Raw genomic sequence first — 9,266 nt, 5'->3', positions numbered from 1 at the left:
TTATTCTCGCTGTAGTATTGTTGCTGCCGCCGCCATGTCGTGAAGGCGCTGTGTGTTTCGTTGTGAAAGCGAACTACTTTGTTTGGCCTTCCAGAAGAGGACACGACTAGAAATCAGTGGTTAAGTTGTATTTACAACACTGTTCCAGAACAGTTCAACCCAAATATTCAGATGTGTGCAGCGCATTTTATGGAGGACTGTTTCCTGGGAGAGTAGACTACAATGCTGGCTGTTCTCACTCACAGTCTGTAAGTACGTTTTCATATTTAAAGAATTTGCCACTGATGATTCAAACACGAGTTTTGAGCAGTGTAGAGTAGCGCTTGTTGCATCACAGTATGGTAAGGGGCATAACATTTCTGTCACTCGCTTGAGGTATTCGGCCAATCACAACGCACTGGATAGCTGGCCAATCAGAGCACACCTCGCTTTTCAGACCGATGAGCTTTGTAAAAATCGACGCGTTTCAGAAAGGCTGGGTATAGAGGAGAAACAATAATGTACAGTATGTGGAAAATATTGTGTGTTTTTTTAACCTTAAACCACATAAACACATTTCATTACACCAAATACACCAAATAATGTTCTTTTTAGCAACATCATATGACCCCTTTAAGTGGTCTAAATGTATTTATCTGTATTTATATATTCTGTGGAAGGTGTAGGACCAAGAAATGTTCGTCCAATCAAAACGCTCGGTCCGAGCGTTTTAATTGGCTTTCCTACCTGCCTGTCAAGTTATGTATTAGCATACCTCTACACACCCGGTTCGCGCCATAGACTGTAAAAAAAGCTGGACGACGCACCTTCACTCTCTTTCATTGAAGAAAAGTGAAGCCGACACTGGCCCTATTGGCCCATATTGCACTTATTTGGGACCAGAGTCTGCACAGTAGTGAACTCGGGACCCGAGTCTGCGCAGTAGTGAGAGAAGTGGCGCCGCGTCATGCCCTATGGTCCCGCCCACACTCCAGCAGAGACGATCGCAAGCACACGCCCCTGGGACCATTTTTTAATTACCCTGACTGCTCCAATTTTTGTCTGCCATGCAAGAGGCTTGTTAAATTAAGGTAAATACAACTACTAACCGCATAGTTGTACTTAAAAAGTAACACATATTAATATATATTGTAAAATACTAGTAACTTAATTTTTCGTTTTATTACAATTAAACAACTATCACAATTTTTTGGACAGCTAAATCAGTGTCATCCTTCACTCAAGCAGTCCGTTTTAGCTAGGTTAGCATCCTAACATTCATGGTTAACACATACATTCAATATGTTAGCAACTTATTAATGCAACACACCTCTGCTTTTGTCATATAGAAGAAATAGCCTATATTTGAATGAGTTGTAAGTCATTGTTTAATTTTTGTTATTCTCGTTTCAGACATAAAAATGACATCAAAAATTTTCACATCCTCCTCATCATTATCCACAGAGGAGAAGAGTAAGTAAAAAAAATAAAGTCTAAAAATCAAATCTTATATTTTTATTTCACCATAAGATTTTTAATTTGAGATTGATCTAAACAAACCAAAGTTTAAATTCAGTTAAATTCATTATACCAGGGGTACTCAATAAGCTATAATTACAAAATGTAATTGTAATGACAGCTTATTTTTTATGATGTGAATCTACTACATGAACATCCATTCAGAAACTAGTGTTCAGAAAAGAACAACCTCTTATTTGTCCTGCTCTGTGATGTGTTTTATGCTAAACTTGCAGGCTTACCTTAACAAGACATTTGATTTCAGGGACGTTTCATAATTTGATGTTGATTATGTCTGTTCCAAATTGTCACATTTGAAGAAAATTACATTGATAAAACTGATAATTGATCAAATATGGAAAAATTAAATGTTAATTAAATGTTACATTTAATAATACACCAGAACAAGTCTTTTTTTTTTTTTTTTGAAAGGTGATGTTGCTTTGTTTTTGCTTTACAATCAACAGAACCCAAAATATACATTATTGGAGACAGCTACATTCGCCGTGGGGAAAAACGTGCAAGGGAGACCATCGGGACCAACCTTGGTCTGGATGCCCATGTCCGGTGGTTTGGCTGGGGTGGCATGGTTTGGAGAAACCTCCTATCCTTTTTTCATCAGTGCCTTCGAGGAAGAGCTGTGCCAGATGTCCTGTTGATCCACTGTGGCGGAAATTATCTTGGAAACATTAAAAGTGTGAAGCTCGTCGCAGGGATCAAGCAGGACTTGCAAGACCTCCATTGGCAGTTCCCTCAGATGAAAATCATCTTCTCTGCCATCACCCAGCGACGCCGATGGAGGTCTGACCACCCAAAGAAAATTGACAAAGCCCGGCGCTATGTCAACAGTGTGCTGGCTGCCTTTATTTTGTCTATTGGTGGAATGATTGTACATCATCCTCAGATAAAGCATAGAGATCCTGGACATTTTTTGCATGATGAAGTTCATTTAACCCATCTGGGAAATTATATATTTTTTAAACAACATTGCCTGGTGTCTGAAAGACCAAATCCAGTAGGGTGATGCTGGATTTGGATTTCCCACCAAAAGTTTTGGCATTAAAAATGTCCAGGATTTTTATACTTTATGTGATATTTAATGTGCACTCTTTTGTTAATGTAAAAAGGAAATCCATCACACTGTTCTGTCACAGCTCTTCCTCTTCCTCCCCCTTCTTCTCTTTTATCTTCCAAAGCCAAATATTCCTCAATGTAACCCTCAAGTGATCGTGTGCCCTGCTTGAGAGCTAGTAGTAGAATCGCTGTGTTCATACCTGGCCAAAGTCCTTCGGTAAAGCCGCTGGATCCTTGTATGGCCGAGTTCATTCTGTTACAGGGCGAATGAGACGTGAGACGTGCAAATCCATTTGCAAGCTTTATTTAAGGACGTGGTCAAAACAGGCGTTAAAAAGTTTTGGCATTAAAAATGTCCAGGATTTTTATACTTTATGTGATGTTTAATGTGCACTCTTTTGTTAATGTAAAAAAGGAAATCCATCATACTGTTCTGTCACAGCTCCTCCTCTTCCTCCCCCGTCTTCTCTTCCATCTTCTTAACCCTTTGCTTTACCCCAGCCATTCCACCTGACAGACTTCCTCAATTTTCCCCACGGTGAATGTAGTCTGGAGTTTGTTTCTGGTTCTGCTTACTTTTGTATGAATAAATATATATTTTAACTTTTATGCAAGCCTCTTTATTTTTTTGTGAAATAATTCAAGGGTAATTTTATTGACCATAAAGTCCTCAACCACATTACATGATGTTTTATTGTTTTTTTTGTCAAAGAAAATACTCATACTCCTGTGATGAAAACAGAAGATATGCTTGTCTCAGATAAACAGCTTTTTAAATTATTCCTAAACAAATCCGAGTGACTGCTTCTGCCAATATGTGTAAAGGAGGTTACATAAGAGAAGTGAGTTATGCCATTATTATTTAATCGGTATTGATTTGTTCATCTTGTCTATGTTTAACATTACTTTCTTATTACAACCACAGTGTGGCATTTTAGAATTACTTTTGTTCATTTACAAGACAGATACTCCAATATTAAAGGGATAGTTCAACCAAAAATGAAAATGACCCCACCCCATTTACTCACCCTCAAGACAACCTAGGTGTATATGACTTTCTTCTTTCAGAGCAATACAGTCAGAGATATATTAAAAAATGTCCTGACTCTTAAGGAACTATCCCTTTAATGTAAAGAATCACATAAACAATATTGATGCAATACTGATTACAATACACATTTGGTGAATCCTCAACGTTGTCACCGGGTGGCAAAGGGGTCTGATTCTGAGGTAGCATCTGTAATTACACACATAAAGAAAAGAAATAATCAAAAACAGTTCTAGTTAATTGTGAAGCTTATGCCTCAAACCTTAAGTGAGGTCTGCCCTGCCAATCTATGGCCTGTTTTCACAAACAGGGCTTTGATTAAGCCAGAATTAGGCCTTTGTTCCAAAAACAACAACAACAACAACAACAACAACAAAAAAACACATCACTGGTGTGCATCTTGAGGCAAAACAATGGCAGTGACTTATCTTAAGATCAGTCAGTGCAAATTGCTTTCAGTTAAAACAGACCAGATATGCATTTTAGTCTGGGACTAGGCTTAAGCCTTATCTGTGAAACTGAGTGCAAACTGACTGATTTAAGTACTGACAAACTATTTTTTCAACCTACCCATTAGGCTATACATCATATGATCACATCATGAATGAAACCTAAAGGATTTGTTTTTGCTAATGGACTCTGTAGCAGCTGTATTGGGTGTGAGGTAACTGATACTACCTACTGGACAGGTTGCATTAATCCGAGAAGCATAAAACATGTGGTTGTACTAAGAGGGTTTGCAGATCAGTTACAGGAAAATTGCACTAAGGATTCATCCACCTAAATTATGAAATTGTCTCAAAATGTACTTACCTTCTTTTAAGTGTCCTCTCTCAAAATGTACTTACCTTAAAGGGGTCATATGATGCTGCTAAAAAGAACATTATGCCTTCTTTCTTTGCGTGAACATTTGGGCGGCGTTATGCAAATCTTCCCACATAGTGAGGTAGATATGTGGGGGCGTGTTAGAACGAGCCGTTTTAGGTAGGTGTGGCTGACTCTTAACTTTTATAAAGAATATCTCTTTGGATTTGAGACTTTAGTCTTTGCAAATTTACAGATCTTCTTTATGCACCAAGAGCTTGTAACACTTCAAAGAGAAAGGAAAAAATGAAATCGCATCATATGACCCCTTTAATTTAAGTATCCTCTCTCTTCAGCTTCTCCAATGAGCCTAAGACAGGGACAGATTAATTTATATTGTTTTATTAATTTTTTTTAACACACCAGATGAAAAAACATTTCAACATACAGTAACATACAGTAGGTGGCCCAACTTAGTTGAAAGCCCACTCACCACGACAAGGTGCAGGCCATGAGTGGGGACACAAGACAAGACATACTTGACAAACGAGACAAATGCAGACGGGACAAAAACATAGATAAAGAAAGTGTGCTTAAAGAAAATGAACATCATTTTAAAATGTAAATTCTTAACAATATACAAAAATATAAACAATATAACACAAATATAACATTTACATAGACATATATAACGTGAACATTTCATTTTCCCAAACTGAAATGAAAAGAATCATTTTTAAAGTTTTTTGGTTTTACTTTTATTTGTGAACACAATGTGTAATGTACTCATAATGTACAATGTAAACTTGAAAGTCTGGAATGTAAACTGTATTCAGAATAAAACAGTCAAACTACTAACTTAAAAGGATGATTACAATTTTAAACTTCATACATCAATTGCATTAAACCTATTTACATGGAAGTGCAGTGAAACAATTTATTCACAAGGGCTTCCTGTGACAAAACAGCTTATGAAATGTTCTATTCTGTTTATACAACCTATAAGAAAAGTAACAACATATTAAGAGAATGAGGGATCTAGTCGATGATTCAGTCCTGTTTATGCGGACTGTAAATCATCACCAGCAGCAGCAGAACTTCAGGAGGATCGGCTGAGACAATGTTTCTTCTGTGAATGATTCAGTCCTGTTTATGCGGACTGTAAATCATCACCAGCAGCAGCAGAACTTCAGGAGGATCGGCTGAGACAATGTTTCTTCTGTGAATGATTCAGTCCTGTTTATGCGGACTGTAAATCATCACCAGCAGCAGCAGAACTTCAGGAGGATCGGCTGAGACAATGTTTCTTCTGTGAATGATTCAGTCCTGTTTATGCGGACTGTAAATCATCACCAGCAGCAGCAGAACTTCAGGAGGATCGGCTGAGACAATGTTTCTTCTGTGAATGATTCAGTCCTGTTTATGCGTACTGTAAATCATCACCAGCAGCAGCAGAACTTTAGGAGGATCAGCCGAGTCAATGTTTCTTCTGTGAATGATTCAGTCCTGTTTATGCGGACTGTAAATCATCACCAGCAGCAGCAGAACTTCAGGAGGATGGGCTGAGTCAATGTTTCTTCTGTGAATGATTCAGTCCTGTTTTTGCGGACTGTAAATCATCACCAGCAGCAGCAGAACTTCAGGAGGATTGGCTGAGTCAATGTTTCTCTTTTGTCAGATTCAGTCCTGCTTATGTGGACCTCATTAACACCACAAGCAACAATATTGCTGGGTGCCGCTTTTTGTACTGACCTTGTGTCACTAGTGGCATTCTAATAAACAGATAACTGCTAGTATACGTGCGTTTAATAATAACTATTATTTCAAATACATATAATTAATTATATAATAAACATATATGTGTTTATATACTTTATGTATTATTTACTTATTATTTATGTATTTACATTATTAATAGTAGCCTATATTATAATAACTTATAATGGACTACTTGCACTGCGCCTCGTGACGCACCATTTTGATGACGTCAAAATCCGGACATTTTATAGAGAGAAGAAGAGATATTCTTATGATTAAAGTTACCGTGTACAGAATTTTTCAAATTTGACAGAACTTTAAGTTTACAACTTTAACTTTAGAACCACTTAAACTCTCCAAAATCGCGTTAAAAATGTTTATGCTTCATTTACATAGCCTTCCTTATATGGTATCAGCCCATATATGGGTTCATTTGAAAGCTTGGAGTGTCTTCTTTACAAAGAATATCATACATTTTGGTTTTAGGATTCATAAAGCAGTAAAATTAAGCTTAGAAATGTATTCGTCCCACACACGAATTTCCGCCTAACAATTGCGAATAATTTTTCCGAAGAATGTGTATTTTATATATTTTTCACAAAACAGTCAAGTCATATATCACAAGAAAGCTCTCATTCTCAGGAATTTGACTATGTAGATTTATTTCATTGTGTGACAATCAAAACAGCCACAAATATCTATATACTCTATATTATCTTTTAGATTAGGATCTCTTCTTTCAAACAAGACCATTTTCACGTTTCTGCGTGCTTCCATCGGTGAGATATATAGACCAATTATCGGTTTGTAAACATTCACGAAGCGCGCGCATCATGGTTGCAGAAAACCCGGGAGAGATAGCCTTTACAGCTAGAGAATTTCACGGATCGGTACAAAATAGTTAGGTTTAAAAAGATTATAAATTATATTGATTAGATGTCATTTTCAAAATGTTCTACGCATATTACAACTAAGGAAAGGATATGGACCAGAAGACATTGCAATTACTAAATGATATTTAGACAGACTTAAAGAAGTTCCAGATCTACATGTGCTCTTATTATTTCAGTTATTTTGCCTTTAATGTAAATAAACATGTGTAAACAATATATTTGCTCTTGTACATTTATTTGGATGTTAATTACATTGTGCTAGCTGCCTCTTTAATACCGCGTGGTTTATATACATGTTGCTGCTGATTATTTGTTTTCGGATTTGTCGTTGTGTTTTCTGTCTTGTTATTTTGTTTTCGAATTTGTCATTGTGTTTTCTGACTTGTTATAATGTTTTCTGGATTGTTATTTTGTTTTTTAGACTTGCATTTGCGTTTGTAATTTGTTATTTTGTTTTCAGAATTGTGATTTGCTTTGCACTTCTCGGCCACTGTTATTCAACGAAATTGACGTCAGAGCGTGGGATAGTCTTACAGATCCGAAACAGGGATGACGTTTTCTGTGGGCGGAGCCTATCTGGAGGCAGAAAATGACGGTTTTCAAGCGGCAGTCTATTGAGCCATGGAATAAAAGAATTTAAAAAAGGTAAATATTTCAAAACTCTGACTTTATTCTCGCAATTCCGAGATTATATCTCACAATTCTAATAAGGAAAAACAACTCGTCATTCTCTCTTTTCCACTCGGCTGTTCTGGCTTTTTTCCCCTCAGATTTGACAAACTCACTATTTTTGCGTTAAGTCGAGTTATAAAGTCCGAATTAGATGATATAAACTTGCATTTGCGAGAAAAAAAAGTCAGAATTGTGAGATAAATTAAATAAATGTTATGTAAAAATGTTAATAGTAAGGTTTAAATAATATTTCTAATAGTAAGGTTTAAATAATATTTCTAATAGTAAGGTTTAAATAATATTTCTAATAGTAAGGTTTAAATAATATTTCTAATAGTAAGGTTTAAATAATATTTCTAATAGTAAGGTTTAAATAATATTTCATGCTGTAACTGTAGGGCTAATTCAATACGTCCCCTATGAACAGCATATGTGAATATTATGTAGACCTATTGTTTAAATCGAATTTATGCTTTAAAAGTAGAGTAATCATAGCAGTTTTCATCCATAGTATGTCCATTTAAACGTCTGCGTTTAGCTTCAATTGACGACAGTATTCTATGAAAAATATTTGCATTCCGATCTTGACATCAAAAGGCACAAAAAAATTTTTTTATTTTATTCCATGGATTTTACCCATTTACCGAGAAGGGTCTGGCTGCAGCTGGCGCTTGCACTCTCAAACGTGCATTCTGAGGCTTGCACTCTCAGACACTTGCGCTTCCGCTAGCGGAATATCAATCTATGATCATCATATTACAAGTTGTATATGATGAAGAACGTTCAGCGTTATTCATCATAGTGAGGCTTTATCAGCTTGTTTTGTCCGTTTGTGATCTTTGAATCTTTATTTTGAAACGTGATAGCACAGATAACAATCTGATAAACTGTTTATTGACAGAAAAGTACAGTACATGATGCATTTCAGTAAATATACATGGATTATTACAGTGCTGTGTGAATGATCAATTATTTGTTTGTTTCACACTCTGAAGGTCATAGCAGCCTTGGCTATCGGATTAGCTCAGCTCTGGTACAGGGATGCAAAGATGTTGGCAGGAAGAGGCTAGATACAGGGATGGCTCAGCTGATGAGGTGAGGAGATGCTCTGAATCAGTATATACCAATACAGAATGCACATAAATGGAATGATATAAAGCTGGAGGATGTGTATTCTATTTTAGATTGTGATAGACCAGATATATTTTATAATTTATACAGTCTTGTGTCTCCTGAAAGAATAAAACTGATTGTAGAAAACACAAAATGTGAAATTTGGTCCAATTCGCTTATGCCATTTTGTATATTACTACTTAGAAAAACATAAAAATGAAACAATTCAATCAATAATCAACAAAAGTGCTTATAGCACATAGTAAAATAGAATTCTGGGGGTAATGTGTTTTATAAAGCCTGTTTTTGCAAAGGAAATTCAAAATGACACATGTACAGGTGCATCTCAATAAATTAGAATGTCGTGGAAAAGTTCATTTATTTCAGTAATTCAACTCAAATTGTGA

The 9,266-nt window shown here is 36.1% G+C and overlaps 1 pseudogene; it reads left to right on the top strand.

Annotated features, from left to right (window-relative positions):
• Window positions 1-1,400: 1,400 nt before the first annotated feature.
• On the top strand, window positions 1,401-2,664 carry LOC107661097 (uncharacterized; annotated as a pseudogene).
• Window positions 2,665-9,266: the final 6,602 nt, after the last annotated feature.

The sequence above is a fragment of the Sinocyclocheilus anshuiensis genome, unplaced genomic scaffold, assembly GCF_001515605.1.
Source record: "Sinocyclocheilus anshuiensis isolate Anshui unplaced genomic scaffold, SAMN03320099.WGS_v1.1 scaffold27, whole genome shotgun sequence".
In the NCBI taxonomy this organism is placed as follows: Eukaryota; Metazoa; Chordata; class Actinopteri; order Cypriniformes; family Cyprinidae; genus Sinocyclocheilus; species Sinocyclocheilus anshuiensis.
Note: the sequence above shows the minus strand (reverse complement) of the source record. Positions and strands in the feature narration are given on the sequence as shown.